Source organism: Phyllostomus discolor, chromosome 10 (assembly GCF_004126475.2).
Source record: "Phyllostomus discolor isolate MPI-MPIP mPhyDis1 chromosome 10, mPhyDis1.pri.v3, whole genome shotgun sequence".
Lineage (NCBI taxonomy): Eukaryota > Metazoa > Chordata > Mammalia > Chiroptera > Phyllostomidae > Phyllostomus > Phyllostomus discolor.
Genome location: NC_040912.2, coordinates 66,238,812 through 66,254,087, shown reverse-complemented (window position 1 = coordinate 66,254,087; position 15,276 = coordinate 66,238,812).

Sequence of the window (15,276 nt, the reverse complement as noted above, 5' to 3'; positions counted from 1 at the left end):
GGGTTTACTGGGTGTAGGATGGCAAAGGAGAAAATATCGGGACCACTGTAATAGCATAATCAATAAAATATAATTTTAAAAAGAAGTATTTTGAGCTGTACAGACTACTTGTTCAATATAACATATCCAAGATAAAGGTGAGTAAAAATAGACAAAACAAATTCTGATACCGAGCTTAATTTTCAAGAGTTTATTGCATCCAGGGGAAATAAAAGCCACTTCTTATTTAGAGTACCTGATAAAAGAGCAGGTTAAGTAAATCAGCCCATTATGGAAATGGAGATGAGGCCCAGAGGCTTCTTCACTTTCAATTAAAACTTAATTTCAGGGCAACATTATACTTTGCAATCATAATATATAAAAAGACTGGCAAGAATTGTTTATTTCTTAAACTCCATAGTCTCTTTACACAGGTTTTTCTTTCAGTGGAAGTTTTTGTGTAAATGACAGTATATTTGAGCTTCATCTCAGATTCTGACACGTCAGGCTGGCATGTTGACACAGTGATCAGAATCACTGTAGGTGTTACTGATGGAGGGCTTTTGTTTGGAAGAGATCTTGCTTAAAGGAGTAAGGGGCATGAAGTACTGTTGAGTTCCCCAAGAAAAGTATGAGTGTTTGTTTCCAGTACAGAGCCCGGCCAGACTCCACAACCTTGTGTCCTCTGGAGAGAACTTATGGAGACAGTGACTATAAACAGAAAAAAAACAGACAGTTTTCATTAACATTCTATGAAACACAAACATATCTTCTTTAGAGCAAGAGTACAAAATGTGAGAAAAGTAGGAGAAAAAGTAGTTTTCTCATCACTTCTATGTAGCACACAGTACTACTTTGAGATTTGTCATCTTAGGAACCCCATGTCTTTTCCTAACAGAAACTTTGTGTGGAAGGTGAAAGCAGGTGGTCAGTCAGTCACAGGAGATATGACTATGGCAATGCACTGCCTCAAGTAACTTCTAAGGCAGGGAAGGTCTGTGAGACACTCAGAGATACAACTTGTGTAACATACCAAGAAATATTTTAGGAGTGAGTGAGGATTTTGCATGGATCTAACGTTCTTCAAACTTATGCTGATAAAGGAAAGATTCAAGAAATATTATTCTCTACTTTTAATCAAATAAAATGATACTTATATATAGTGATCCATAGATTACATTGGTAATAAAAACTAACTTTCATCAGGAAAGGTTTCACTAAACTGAATATAATTTTTATATTATAAACAAACAAAAACAATGGCAAATACCATCCCTTCACATGATTTTTCCCATCTACCATCCTGACAGTTACTTATTGTGTTTCATGATTGTAAAATAAATATTATAATAGTGACTCAATTATTTTTGTTAATGTGACTAGCAAAGAATATATAATAATATGGTAATATTTTTGAATTACTTAGATAAAGGTTGTTTCATGAATCTGGTAACTAAATTTGTATATTCAACTTAATGAAATAATGAAACAGCTCAATGAAAATACTTATTTTTGCAAACATTCACTATTTTACTTTCTTTATTCATTTACCTGTCAAGCATAGTACTTCTTTAAAATCATATATTATCTTATGGTAAGTAACTACTAATAGTTTTGGTATTGTCTATTCATTAAAAAGTAAAAAGTTCAAAATAAGCCTCTAATCTCCTGAATATCCTCTTTGAAATTCCTCTTAGATTAACACAACCTTTTTATCTGAGTGATCCAGGTTCTTACTTTATACTTTCTTTTGTTAAATATCTAATGTAGTAGAAATCTACAACAGAACACAAAAAGCTAACAAGTTAATTTTCCATGAATTTTAATACCATTTCAGGGAGATGTTACTTAACATTTTGCAATTAATAATATATCAAACAGATAGCTTTAATAGTAATATTTTATTAAACACTAATTTTATGTATAATTTATAAGTATGAGGTTTTAAACAAAATAGTCTCCCCTATCCACGGTTTTGCATTCCTTGATTTCAGTTACCCATGGCCAACTATGGTCCAAACATCACTAAATGGGAAATTCCAGAAATTAACAATTCATAAGTTTTAAATTGTACATCATCCTGAATAGCATGATGAAAGCTTGCACATTCTACTCTGTCCCACCTGGGAATGGATCATCCCTTTGTCCAGCTTATCCACAGTGTATATGCCACCCTCTGGTTAGTCATTTATTGGCCATCTTGAATATTAGATTGACTATGAAGGTGCCACTGTGATTGTGCTTAAGTAACCTTTACTGAATAATGGCCCCCAAAGGTCAACAGTGGTGTTTTACTCTGCATTTAGTGCTAACTTTAGAGTTACAAAATGCCACCTTGACTTATTACTTTACCATTTATTAAATAATGTAGTAACTTAGATCACCTTGCCTCTACATCTCCTTCACTCAGAATGTGTTACTTTAACACACATTTAATTTCTCTATATATTTTAAATACCAAAGTATAGTATGTTACTAGAAAGTCAGTATTACTTTATATTTATCCATACAATTTTTGTTCTTTAATTATTTGTTGTTTTCAATATTTTTGTGTATGTAACCTGGAATATTTTATCTTCTGTCTAAAGAACTTTTTTAAATGTATCTAAGTTTTTCTTTACCTGAAATAGTTTCTTTTTGCCATTATTCTGAGAAGGAATATTGAGTTTAGAATTGGTATTAATTTATTTGAACACTACACAGTATTACATTATTTTTTGTCTTCCACTATTTCTGTTGAGATGCCACATTGCAAAGCCATTGTTTTTCATCTTAAGGAAATCAGTCCCTTTCTTCTAGTTGATTTTACATTTTCCTGTCTATATTTGTCAATTTGATGATAATATTTTAGATATATTTCTCGTTGTATTTTTTATGCTTGGATTTGTAGAGTTCTGAAATATGAGAATTAATAACTTTCATCATCTTGGATAATTCTGCTTTATTGTCTATGTGAATCTATTGTTTGTACATTATCTTTCTCTTCACTGTTCCCCATTTCATTCTCTCTCCTTCTCTCTCTTTCTTTCTCTCTCTAACACACAAACACACACACATATTTTCACATTTTTCTACTTGTCTTTACTTTAGTTTGAATATGTTTTATTGACTTATTTTTCCAGTTTATAGCTCTGCTTTTCTACTGAAGGTGAGCAGCCATTAAATCATAAGAAATTTTAGTATTTTAGTTCCTAAGAGTTTCAGAATTTCAATATTTATATAAAATTTACATTTAGATTTAGTTTGTTATTTTTAAAATGTATGTTATATTTCATTGGTGAAAGCTCATTCCTCATATAATGAGTTATTTTGAAGTAGTTAAGGGAAGAAAAAACTATGCTAATCCCTTTGCAACATCTTTGGAAAAACCATGATAGCCATCAGCCACCTAAAAACAGAAAAGAAAACTGGGTTCATGGAGATAGCACCACTAATTATAAAGAAGAAAATTGTCAATAAAGGCCTATTTTGAGAAAACATTATTGTTTAAACAGCCAGCTCTAAAATTGCTTTAACAGAGCAGTAATAGCCTCCTAGTAAATCCATAGAACTGAGGAGCAATTACACCCTAGCCATTATGTAACCGGAAAAGACACCGGCGTTCAGGCTGCCTGTCACTACCCAATCCAATAAGCAATGACAGTGATTGAATCTTTTATAGGCACTTTATTCAGATGGCCGGTGATCCGAGAAGATGGCAGGTTCATACCCTAACAAACCATCTTGCCCTTTCTTTCCCAGCCAGATCTTTTATAAGGGGGTTGAGGGAGGGCAAACAAGGTGTCAGCAAAAGCCTTTGAAATTCAACAGTTGCCTCCAAGGGGGAAGGGTAGTCTCTTGCTTCTTCCTGGTACAGACGTCTCCAGATGAGGTCATTGCCAGCCAGTGACCCAGGAGGTCAACTGCTGAATCCCAGGCACCAGGATGGGCCTTATCTGTAGTTACTGAAACAAAAACTTAACATACACATTACTTGCTAGACCTTAAGCTAAATTTTCCCAAGTCTTAAACCCCTATCATTCCCCACCATTAGTATTAAACTATCTCATTTCTATGAGATCAGCTTTCTATGGAAGTATTCACTTTGTTGCCCATGCCTGTTGCTGGACACTGGATGGTTCAGCGGGGGTTTTAGGAACACACGAAGCTGTGGACTTACATAAGGGGGCAGACTGTATACAACAACAAGCTATCATACTGAAGAAAATAACAAGGATAAAAACAATAAAAGCTTCTTGAAGGCCAGATATGCTGGGCAGCCAGGAGGTTAGTTTAGACCAATCAATGCCAAAGAATCTTTCTCCCTATTTTATATTGGACACCACATTATTTATTTGTTTTACTTTATGCTCTATAAACTGTGAAGTATTGTTACAGAACAAAACACGGGGAGGGGAGGCCTGGGACAATATACTATTATTGAAAGAAGGCCCGGGTCTGTTATGTCTGCCTCCCTAGGAAGGACATCTCTCAATGCCAGAGATTCGTGAAAAGGAAAGGAAATGTTTATTTAATGCTATACTAACTTAAAGTACCGACCTAATGTCTTTATCAAAAATCCTAAAGTCCCTAAAAACACCCACAAACACACACAGTCCTTCCTTCCTTCCCCCTTTGCCCAGTCCAGAGTACCGTATCTCAGGAAAGGAAATAGAAGTTCATGGCTCAGGCAGTCCTCTGGTTCTTAGTTAGTACTCCATCTCAACTGGGAGACCTCCCTGGGTTCCCGACACCCTTGGCTGAGTCGCCAGGATCTCTGCTAAAACCAGGTGGTGTTTCCCCCTTCTAAAGCTGTGGGGGTCCCCACTCTGGCACAGGCACGTGGTCCTCTCTCCCAGGGCCACGGGAGTCCTCACTCTGCCAGGCCACGTGGTTCTCTCTCTCAGGGCTGTGGGAGTCTCCACTCTGTCAAGGCCGCGTGGTTCTCCCTCTCTCAGGGCTGTGGGAAGAGAGAGTCCCCACTCTGACAAGGCCGCTTGGTTCTCCCCCAATGGCTGCCGTGTCTGGGTTTAAATCCCCCGCGCCAATCTTCTTCTGCAGCCCCATTTCTGACTCCTCCTACACTTGGGCACACTTGCCCTCAATCTGCTGTCTTCTCCAGCTTTTCTGGTCGCCATCGTGGGTCTGGGCAGGTGTCACCCCATGTCATGGAGCCAATCTTCTCCCAGGTCCCACGCAGGCACTGTAACTCAGGGGACCTGCCTCCCAGGTCCCATCTTGGGGGGAGGTCCCTTTCCATCCCCCTAGCCTTGAGCATGGCCATAGCTATTTAGCATATCTAAGTGGCCAGCCAAAGGCTATAGGTATGCTAAATGACCATGCCATGGATTAGCTGCAAAGCTGCCCTGCACGTTCTTGCTCTGTGTGCCCCTTCCCCCAACTCACACCTGTGGGGGAAGGGGTGAATACACCTTAAAATCTCCTGGACACCTTGAGTTCTGGACCCCATTTCAAATGCCTATTTGGGGTCCCCCTTCTTGGCTGCACCCTGTAACAGTATTAGTTAGGTTAAAACAGCAAAGTCCCTTAAATTCCTCACATCCATGATTATGTCTCAAAAGAAGGCAGTCTAGAGCTGCACAATTTTTCAGTACTGCTTCTTTGATTTGCCTTAGTTCTCGACTAATGGCACTAATAGTTTGAGGAGTGGCATTTAAGGCTTTTACCATAGCGCAGCCTAATCTGCTCATTTTTACATTAAATAAATTACCGTGGTTGGCATTATAAACATAATTAAGGACACATATTCAGCAGGGCTAAAAGGTGTAAGTTATTGATACAATCAGGTGTAAGAGAGACATCCCGTCGAACCCGGCTTAAGTGGGGCTTCTGAGGCATAAATACCGTTAGTCTTCCCAGAGAGCACAGTCCCCCAGAGCCGTTTGCTGAAACATAAGAATAAACTGTTATTCCACATATCGGGAACCATCGTATTCACAGCTTAACATGGGCATAAGCATAAGATACATCAGTGGTGGTGGTGCAATTCATCTTTACACCTGCTGAGAGCACAGGACAGTTTTTAGTGCAGTTGACAAAAATTACATATTCTCTAGCTGGGGTTACATTAGCAACCTTCAATGAAAACATTTCTCTATCTTTTTTTTTACCACTGGTCCCCAATTATAAATGTCAGAGTAGGCCGTTTTCTTTTCAATATGCTCAAACATAGTATAGTTTCTAAAGCTTTCCGAAGGGGCACAGACGCCTATAAGACATGAAGTGAAAGTTTGTTCTACACAAGTTCTTCCTGCAAGACAAAAGTCAGAAATATTCAGGACATTTTCCCCCAAATATACCCAGATGTTTTCATTCCATTTGAATGGAATAAGTTGTCCATAACAAGGGGTTAAACAGGAGGTAATGAAGAGAACATAAGTCACTGTTTTTTAAAGATGACTTTTAGATCTTCTTTCTGTGCTTTCTTTATTCTGCTGTGATGAATCTAAGGTTTTATTCCTGCCAGCTTAACTGTAGTTGGGGTGGTGAGGAGTATATCCCAAGGTCCAGTCCACTTTTCCTCTAGTTGATTTTCTGGGGATCCTGTCCTCCAAATCTTGAGCAGCACCTTATCTCCTGATTTGAATGAATTCAATGGACCTATGGGAGAGAAATCCCTAATACAGGCAAAGTTATTCATCACAGCTAAGGTCTGACTTAAATATTGCACATATTTTTTTCTTACCTTCAGATTTTTATCTATCTATCTATCTATATATATATATATATATATTTCACCCCAATTGTGACCTGAAATGGCTATCTGTACACAATTTTATAGGGACTCAACTGAATCCCACTTCGAGGAGCCACCTTTATCCTGAGCAGGGCAATAAGTAAAGCTTGATCCCAATGAAGATGAGCTTCTTGACACTTTGGCTATATTTTTCTTCAAGGTGTGGTTCATCTTTTCTACTTTCCCAGAAGCCTGGGGTCTCTATGCTGTGTGGAGTCTCCACTTAATTCCTAGGATTTTACTAACCTTCTGTGTGATTTCTGAAACAAAAGCAGGTCCGTTACTGCTCTGAATGCTGTCAGGGAGACCAAAGCGAAGGATTATTTCCTCTAATAATGCTTTTACTACTTCTGAAGATTTCTCTGTTCTAGTGGGATAGGCTTGTCTACCCATCCTGAAAAGGTGTCCACAAAGGTTAACAAATATTTCCACTCTCGGAGCTTTAGCATCTGGGTAAAGTCTATTTGCCAGTCCCCGAATGGGCACTGTCCTTAATATTGCTTTCTTTCTTTCTTTGGTGGGGTTCTGTTTTGGGGTTGTTCTTTTGGCATACAACACATCTAGCAGTTATATTTCTTATTGCTTTAGAAATTCCAGAACCTGTGAGCCATAGTTGACATAGATGGTTGATGAGTCTTTTCCACAGTGCGTGGCCTCGTGCAAATGCTTAATGACTGGCTCTACTAAATGCTCAGGAAAACAGTATAGCTTCTTTCTTATTCTTTTCTATTGGCTATCAGGACCTTCTTCATTAAAACTCCATTCCTTAACTTTTTCTAAGTCTGCAGTCAAATATTCAGGGTCAAATTTTGACAAGTTCAGAACAAGTACTAACGGCATCATAAATATTCCTTTAGCAGCCTCTTTTGTTGCCCGTTCAGCCAGATTGCTTTCTCTGGCCACTTCAGTTCCCTCTCCTTGATGCCCCAGGCAGTGCATGACTGCCACCTGTAAGGGTGCCTGGACAGCCTCTAATAACTTTAGAATTTTGGCTGCATGCTTAATTTCCTTTTTATTGGAGGTTAACAGTCTTTTATTTTCTCAGATGGAACCATGTGCATGCAAAATCAAAAAGCTCACCTTGAGTTGATACACACATTCACTCTCTTTCCATGAGACAATTCCAGCACCCTTGTCAATGCAGCCAGTTTAGCCTTCTGGGCAGAGGTTCCTGGCAGCAAGACCTTGGCCTCCACTATTCCTTGAAGAGTCACAACTGTATATCCAGCTTCTCTGCTTCCTTTGTCCATATAACTGCTTCCATCTGTACAGAGGGTTCAATCTGCTTCTTCTACAGGATGGTTCTGTAAATCAGTTCTGCTAGAATACCCTTCATCAGTTATTTCAGCACAGTCATGTATTAGTGCAGCCGAGTCAGGGTCTGGGAGAAAAAGGCAGGAATTACTTTACTTACAGTTTTGAGGGAGACATTGGGATTGTTGAGAAGAAAGGGCTTGGTACCTGCCCATTCTTTCAGCAGTCAGCCACATATTTCCCTTTTGCTCCAGCAGGCTCAACACTTGCTGCAACACATAACTAGCATAGGCTGCCCCAAGGCAAACTTTTTCAGTTTCCTCCAAGAGCTCGCAGGTGGTTGCCACTCTCAAGCAGGCTGGCCACCCCTGGACAGTGTGATTTAATATCCTTGACAATTATGTGATGGATTGCAAATGCCACTAAGCATTTGGGTGAGGAATTCTAGGGCAACCACCTAGTTCTCACACACATATCATTGAAAGGGCTCTAGTAGGCTTGAAAGCCCCAAGGCTGGTGCTGAAGCCAGCTGCACTTTCAGAGACTCAAAAGCCTGAGTGCGCTCCTTTGTCCACTCTAAAGGGCTATATTCCGGTCCCTTCAGAGCCTCACACAGTGGATTAGCATTGAGCCCAAAGCTTGGAATTCAAATGCAGCAGTCACTTGCCATCCTCGGGAATCTCCTTAACTGTTACTTAGTGTTGGGAGGAGTCCTCTGTGGACTTTTGTTGCATGGCCTGCACTTACTCAGACTTTCTGTTCAGGGATGCCTTTCCCATTCCCTCAAGGAGGCATCTCTTATAATGCTCTAAGAGAGAAAGGCCATCCCCTTAAGGGTTGCAGTTGGGCTCAGTTATAGGTATTGCCCTGGGAAGGCCCAGAGCCCCATCTGGATTTTTTTGGCTTAACCTCCGAGCCTCTTCATTTGCCTTATCCAACAACAGCCTCTGCTCATCCCCCTTACTGAAGCAAAGAACTCAATAAGGCTCCTATGTCTGCCCAATTGAGATAAGTGGCAAAAAAACTGGTGTGATCAAAGCAGTCATTTTAGCAGGGTTATGTCCATAAGAAGGGTTTGAGCTTTTCCAGTTTAACAGATCCAATGTACAAAACAGGGTATGTGCCAGATAACATCTAGCAGACTGGCCTTCTGGCCTTGCTCTCACAGAAAAAAAGTCTTCAAAAAGGATATTGCCCTGCCCCAGTAGGGGCTTTTCCTCCACCGAATCTGGTTTCTTGACTGATTCAAGATAGTGATGCCAGTTCAGGCACATTTTTCGCATTTCACTCACAGGAGTGGATCCCCTGGGGCTGCAGGAACTTTGACCAGTCTGCAGCAGTCTTAATACCTAGATCTTCCTGGCCCCTCTCCTCTGACCTTCTATCTTTCATATGTAAATTCCCTTTTCTCTGAGCTATTAACTGACTTTCCTCTCTTTCCTTTTTAACTCTGCATGCATCTTTATCATGTAAACCCAAACACTTCTAGGTAAGGCAATTTGTCCTACTTCCCTGATTTTGACAAAACAACTTTAGTTACAGTATAATACAGTAATTTAAAGACCCACTCAGTGACCAGCACTCTCCTGAGTCTAAATTATACAGGACACAAACAGAACAGTACTACAACAAAACAACATATGCCTTCGATACATGCTCATACGTCGATCAATTTACCAGAACCCACCCCAGCGGGCTGTTTTTTGGAAAGGAGGGTTCCCCCCCCCATATTACCAGATGGAACTCCACAGAGCTCCAAACAGATGCCCTTTCAGACCAGAACAGATGTCCTTTCGGACCAGACAGAGCTCCAAACAGACACCCCTTTCGGGACCAGAACAGATGTCCGTTCGGACCAGACGGAGCTCCAAACAGATGCCCCCAAACAGAACAGATGACTTAAGTTGTGACCCAGTGTTACAGAACACAACAACGGGGGCCTGGGATGATATACTATTATTGAAAGAAGGCCCCGGGTCCGTTATGTCCGCCGCCAGAGGAAAGACGTCTCTCAATGCCAGAGATTTGTGAAAAGGAAAGGAAACGTTTATTTAATGCTATACAAACTTAAAGTAGTGACCTAATGTCTTTATCAAAATCCCAAAGTCCCTTAAAACACCCACAAACAGACACAGTCCTTCCTTCCTTCCCCCTTTGCCCAGTCCAGAGTACCGTATCTCAGGAAAGGAAATAGAAATCCATGGCTCAGACAGTCCTCTAGTTCTTCTCAGTTAGTAATCCCTCTCGACTGGGAGACCTCCCTGGGTTCCCGGCACCCTTGGCTGAGTCACCGGGATGTCTGCTAAAACCAGGTGGTGGTTCCCCCTTCTAAAGCTGTGGGGGTCCCCACTCTGCCAGGCCACGTGGTTCCCTCACTCTCTGGGATGCAGGAGTCTCCACTCTGGGAAAGACACGTGGTCCTCTTCTCCAGGGCTGCCGCGTGGTTCCCTCTCTCTGGGATGCGGGAGTCTCCACTCTGCTACAGACGCATGGTTCTCTTCTCAGGGCTGCGCATGGCTCTCCCCCTCAAGCAGCGTGGTTCTCCTCCTCAACGGCCGCCAAATCTGGGTTTTTAATCCCCACGGCCAATCTTCCTCTGCAGCCTCTTTTCCGACTCCTCCCACACTCGGCTTCACATGCTGGAACTCGTATCCTTCCAGCTTTACTGGGCTGCCATCATGAGTCTGGGCAGGTGTGGCCCCATGTCCTGGAGCCAATCCTCTCTGAGCTCCCACACAGGCACTGTAACTCAGGGGACCCACCCCCCCAGTTACATCTGGGTGGGGAAGTTACTTCTGGGTGCCGAAGTTACTTCCATTCCTCTGGCTTAGAGCTGATCACAGCTACTTAACATATCTATGCAACCAGTCAAAGGTTATAGATATGCCAAATGACCACACCAGAGCTTAGCTGCAAGGCTGTTGTTATGCTAAACAGCTCTCAATGGCCCTGCTCCATTTGTCCCTTCCCCTAACCCACACCCTGGGGTGGGGGATGGAGACATCTTAAAATCTCCTGGACACCTTAAGTTCTGGACCGCATTTCAAATGCCCATTTGGGGTCCCCCCTCTCTTGGCTGCACCCTGTAACACCAGGATTTCAACCTGAAACAAAGCGCAACGATTCAATCCAGTGTGATGCACAATGAGAGGTGCTAGGAGCAAGGGGTGAGAATCCCCAAGTGAAATCACATGGCAGCTGCTTGGGATTCTCTGACTCCAAGCCCCGAGGGCCCCTCAGTCCAGGCAGACAATGGGACTCCCTGCCAAACACCCAAACTTACCGGAGAGTCCCAAAGTCTGTCCCGGCGGAGTCACCAAAATATGTAACAGGAAAAGACACGGGCGTTCGGGCTGCCTGTCACTACCAAATCCAATAAGCAATGACAGTGATTGAATCTTTTACAGGCACTTTATTCAGATGGCCGGTGATCTGAGAAGATGGCAGGTTCATACCCTAACAAACCATCTCCCTCTCTCTTTCCCAGCCAGATCTTTTATAAGGGGTTTTGGGGGAGGGCAAACAAGGTGTCAGCGAAAGCCTTTGAAATTCAACAGTTGCCTCCAAGGGGGGAAGGGTAGTTGCTTGCTTCTTCCTGGTACAGATGTCTCCAGATGAGGTCATCGCCAGCCAGTGACCCAGGAGGCCAACTGCTGAATCCCAGGTACCAGGATGGGCCTTATCTGTAGTTACTGAAACAATAACTTAACATACACATTACTTGCTAGATTTATGACTATTTACCTTAAGCTAAATTTTCCCAAGTCTTAAACCCCTATCAATTATGCCAAATAGTCTCTTAGAGACTCTATCAAGCTTATAAGTACTCCAAGTCTCACCATGTCAAACGCAATTCAAAGATTTGAGGTCATAAAGGAATAAAAGGTCCTCTCTGCCTACTTACAAATAAACACATAGAGCACATAGAATTCAATCAGAACAACTTGATTGGTGGGACTTTCAGAAAGATGACCTAAAATACATCACAAAATCTTCATTAACTGAAATAACAGTGCAGCTTATAATAATGAGTACTTTAAAAATTATTTTAAAAATACCAGAAGTATCTTCAGAGGGCTGAATTTTGTCTCCTTCCTCCTCCCAAATTCATATACTGAAGCTCTAACTCTCAATGTAACTGTATTTGTAGATCAAGCTTTTGGAGGTAAATAAGGTTAACTGAGGTCATATAGCTAAGGCCCTAATCCAACAGTTTGATGGCATTGTAAGAAAAGAAAGACAGAGAGAGAGAGAGATTTCAACCACATAAGGACACAATAAGAAAGAAGGCAGCTATCTACAAGCTGGGAAGAGAAGCTTTATCAGGAACATTAGCAGTCAGCACTGGGATCTTGGAAGATTAGCTTCTGGAAAGGTAAGAAGACTAATTTCTGTTGTTTCACCCAGTCTATGGTATTTTGTTATGGGAGCCTAAACTGACCACTACGTACTCTAGCTAGTTTTTGGCACTTGCTTAGGTGTGTTATGGCTATTACCTCATGCAGCATCATGCTAATGATAAAAATATTTTCCCTCCATTGTTAACAATGAGGAAATTGATTGTCTGATAAATAATGTTTTGAATTTCTCACTGAAATTTTTGGCCCCAGTGATCTTTACACACCACATAATTAATCCCTCATCAAATTAAAAATTCTGGCTGAAAACAAAAGGTATTGTAAATAAACAAGGAGTCTCTGAACTAAACATCCTGGGCAGAGAGGATATGGAGTTAGTAGGCCCTGAATTTAATTAAATATTTTCCTCATTATTTAGATACTTTGTATAAAATGATCTCTTTCATTTTCCCCAATTTATGATATGGTATTATAAATATAAAGACTATGTATAGAATTTCCATCATCAAAATAGAAAAGTTTAAGAACACTCCAGATTGTGCTATTTTTAGATGGATTATAAACTTACTGTAAAGAAAGGTAGAATTTCATTTTCATTTGTAACATTCATAATCTGTGTTCTAATATTATGAATGTAGAAGATTCTAATTAAGTAGTAAATCTTTTTTTTCCAGTGTTTTTGATATAGCAATGTTAGGCATTAGGTTTATTTTTACTGAGTGTCTCTGGAATACATCAGGGTGGATAATTCACACATAAGCATGATGTACTATTTGAAGAATGTGCTATCTGCCTTTATAAATTTTTTTGACTTATGAATTATCTCTAGTTTAACTTACTTTGTTAAAATTCTAGCTCCAGCACTTACTGTATAATGCTAGGCAAGTTACTTAGAATTGCTCAGCCTCTGATTTTTCATCTGTAAAGTGGGAAAAATATAACTGAATTTACTTATTATATAATTATAAAATAAGTATAACAATGGCTAAGTGCTTGGTAAATATTTATCTCTCAAAAATACTCATTTACCGTGTATTTGCTGCTATATTCTAGAATTTCTCAAAATCAAGTGCCCATAGTATGTTTGACAAATATGTTGAGTTTAATTCTTTTAATGACTCAGATGCCTACATCAGATGCAATTAGGTATTTCACATTCACCATCTCACCAAACTAATCAGGACATCTATTTTGCTATATTTTAAAGACAGAACAGAATTATTTGCCTTAACATTCCAGCTTACATTTTAAAAGACCTAGGTTATATAAAATAAAAGTCTAAAACATAACAATTGATTTGTTAGAAATTAGAGAAATCCACTTAAATGGGAAAACACTGACTTAGCTTTTCCATGTAACTACTGAACAAGATCCATGACTGCGAACATGTACCTGATTATGTTTCACCCCTTTCACTCAAGATCATTTGAGGATGTCACTCTCCCAGGTGACCACACTGCATTCTGCCCTTCTTGAGCTTATGGGTACCAGTATGTGTCAGTAGCTGTTTTTTTCTACAACAGTATGTACTGAAGTAAAATATTACTGCAGTTTAAATATTTGTGTTAAATCATTTTGACATTTTAGAGTTTGTAGTTTTTTTTAAAGCAACAAGACTTAAAGATATGGAGAGTTTATTAAGCACAGAAACATAAACTTTTAATGGCAACTCACTTGTACCCATTTAATTGTTTTTTTTTATATCCAGAGGATGTTTTTGTGAATACTCCTCCATTATTTACTAGAAAAAAAAGTGCATCATGAAAGTTACCAAAATTAATTAGATTTTGTCCACTTTGGGGGCCAATGAGGCAGAGAATTAACCTCCAAGTAATTTCCAAAGTCATTTACCAGCTGATGACTTAGTGCATTTACTGCCACAGGCATCAGGAACTTTGGAACATTTGCAAAATATATGCTGTACAGTGCAGGGAACGTGTCATCTGGGTCATGACAAACTCATGAGCCATGAGTTTTTATTTATTTTACACTCTTAAAATCCCCCGAGGACCAGGAAATACACAATTTAATCTGATTATTAAATACATTTCTCAAGTCGACTAGAAATTCTATGTCTTCTAACACAAACTAAAAATATTCCAGTCTCTTAAATTATTCTAAAAGGCACAATAATGATATGTTAATAGGAGTCCAAATGAATTTCATGTTTAATTTCTTTTGTAATATATAAAGAAGTAGGAACCAACTTCAGACATTGTGACTTTCATAGATGATGAAATCTCTTAAATAAATTGATTATTTAAAATTAAAAAAGTATAATGAATTCATAGAAACTGTGGTCTAATATCCTTTTAGGTTCTAAGTTATTGGAACAGATAATAAAAACAGATCAACTCTTCAGGGACACACTCCTTAATTGTTTAAAGAGTTAGTCAAAATATATATTTTCTATTTTTACAATGATAACTGTTTATTTCATTTAAAATTCTAATTTGTATATTATCTTAAGATTTGTAAAATTGTTACTTTCTATTTAAAGGCTTATATGTATTACCCATAGTGACTAATAAATATTATTCTCTATAAAAGTATCAATGAATAAGAAATAAGCAAGGAAGAAAATTCTCCAAAGACATAAGGATAACAGGATGAGAAATTGTAAATGCTCTGAATATCAACATGTCTAAGGAAATTCTCTGTGTGCATTCATCTACATTATCCTCTTAGAAAGATAACCTAATAAAGATTCAGTATGAAAGAAAATTGATATTGGGTCAGTAGGTAAAGAACAAATGAAGTATTTGTTAGGATGTATTTAGAGTACCATTTGCAATACTATGTGATCAAGATACAAACATGTAAGTAGAAGAATATACCATGTTCATGGATAGGAAGAATTAACATTGTTAAAATGTCCATGCTACCCAAAGCAATCTATAGAGCCAACACAATTCCTATCAAAATATTAATGGTGCATTTCCTAGAACT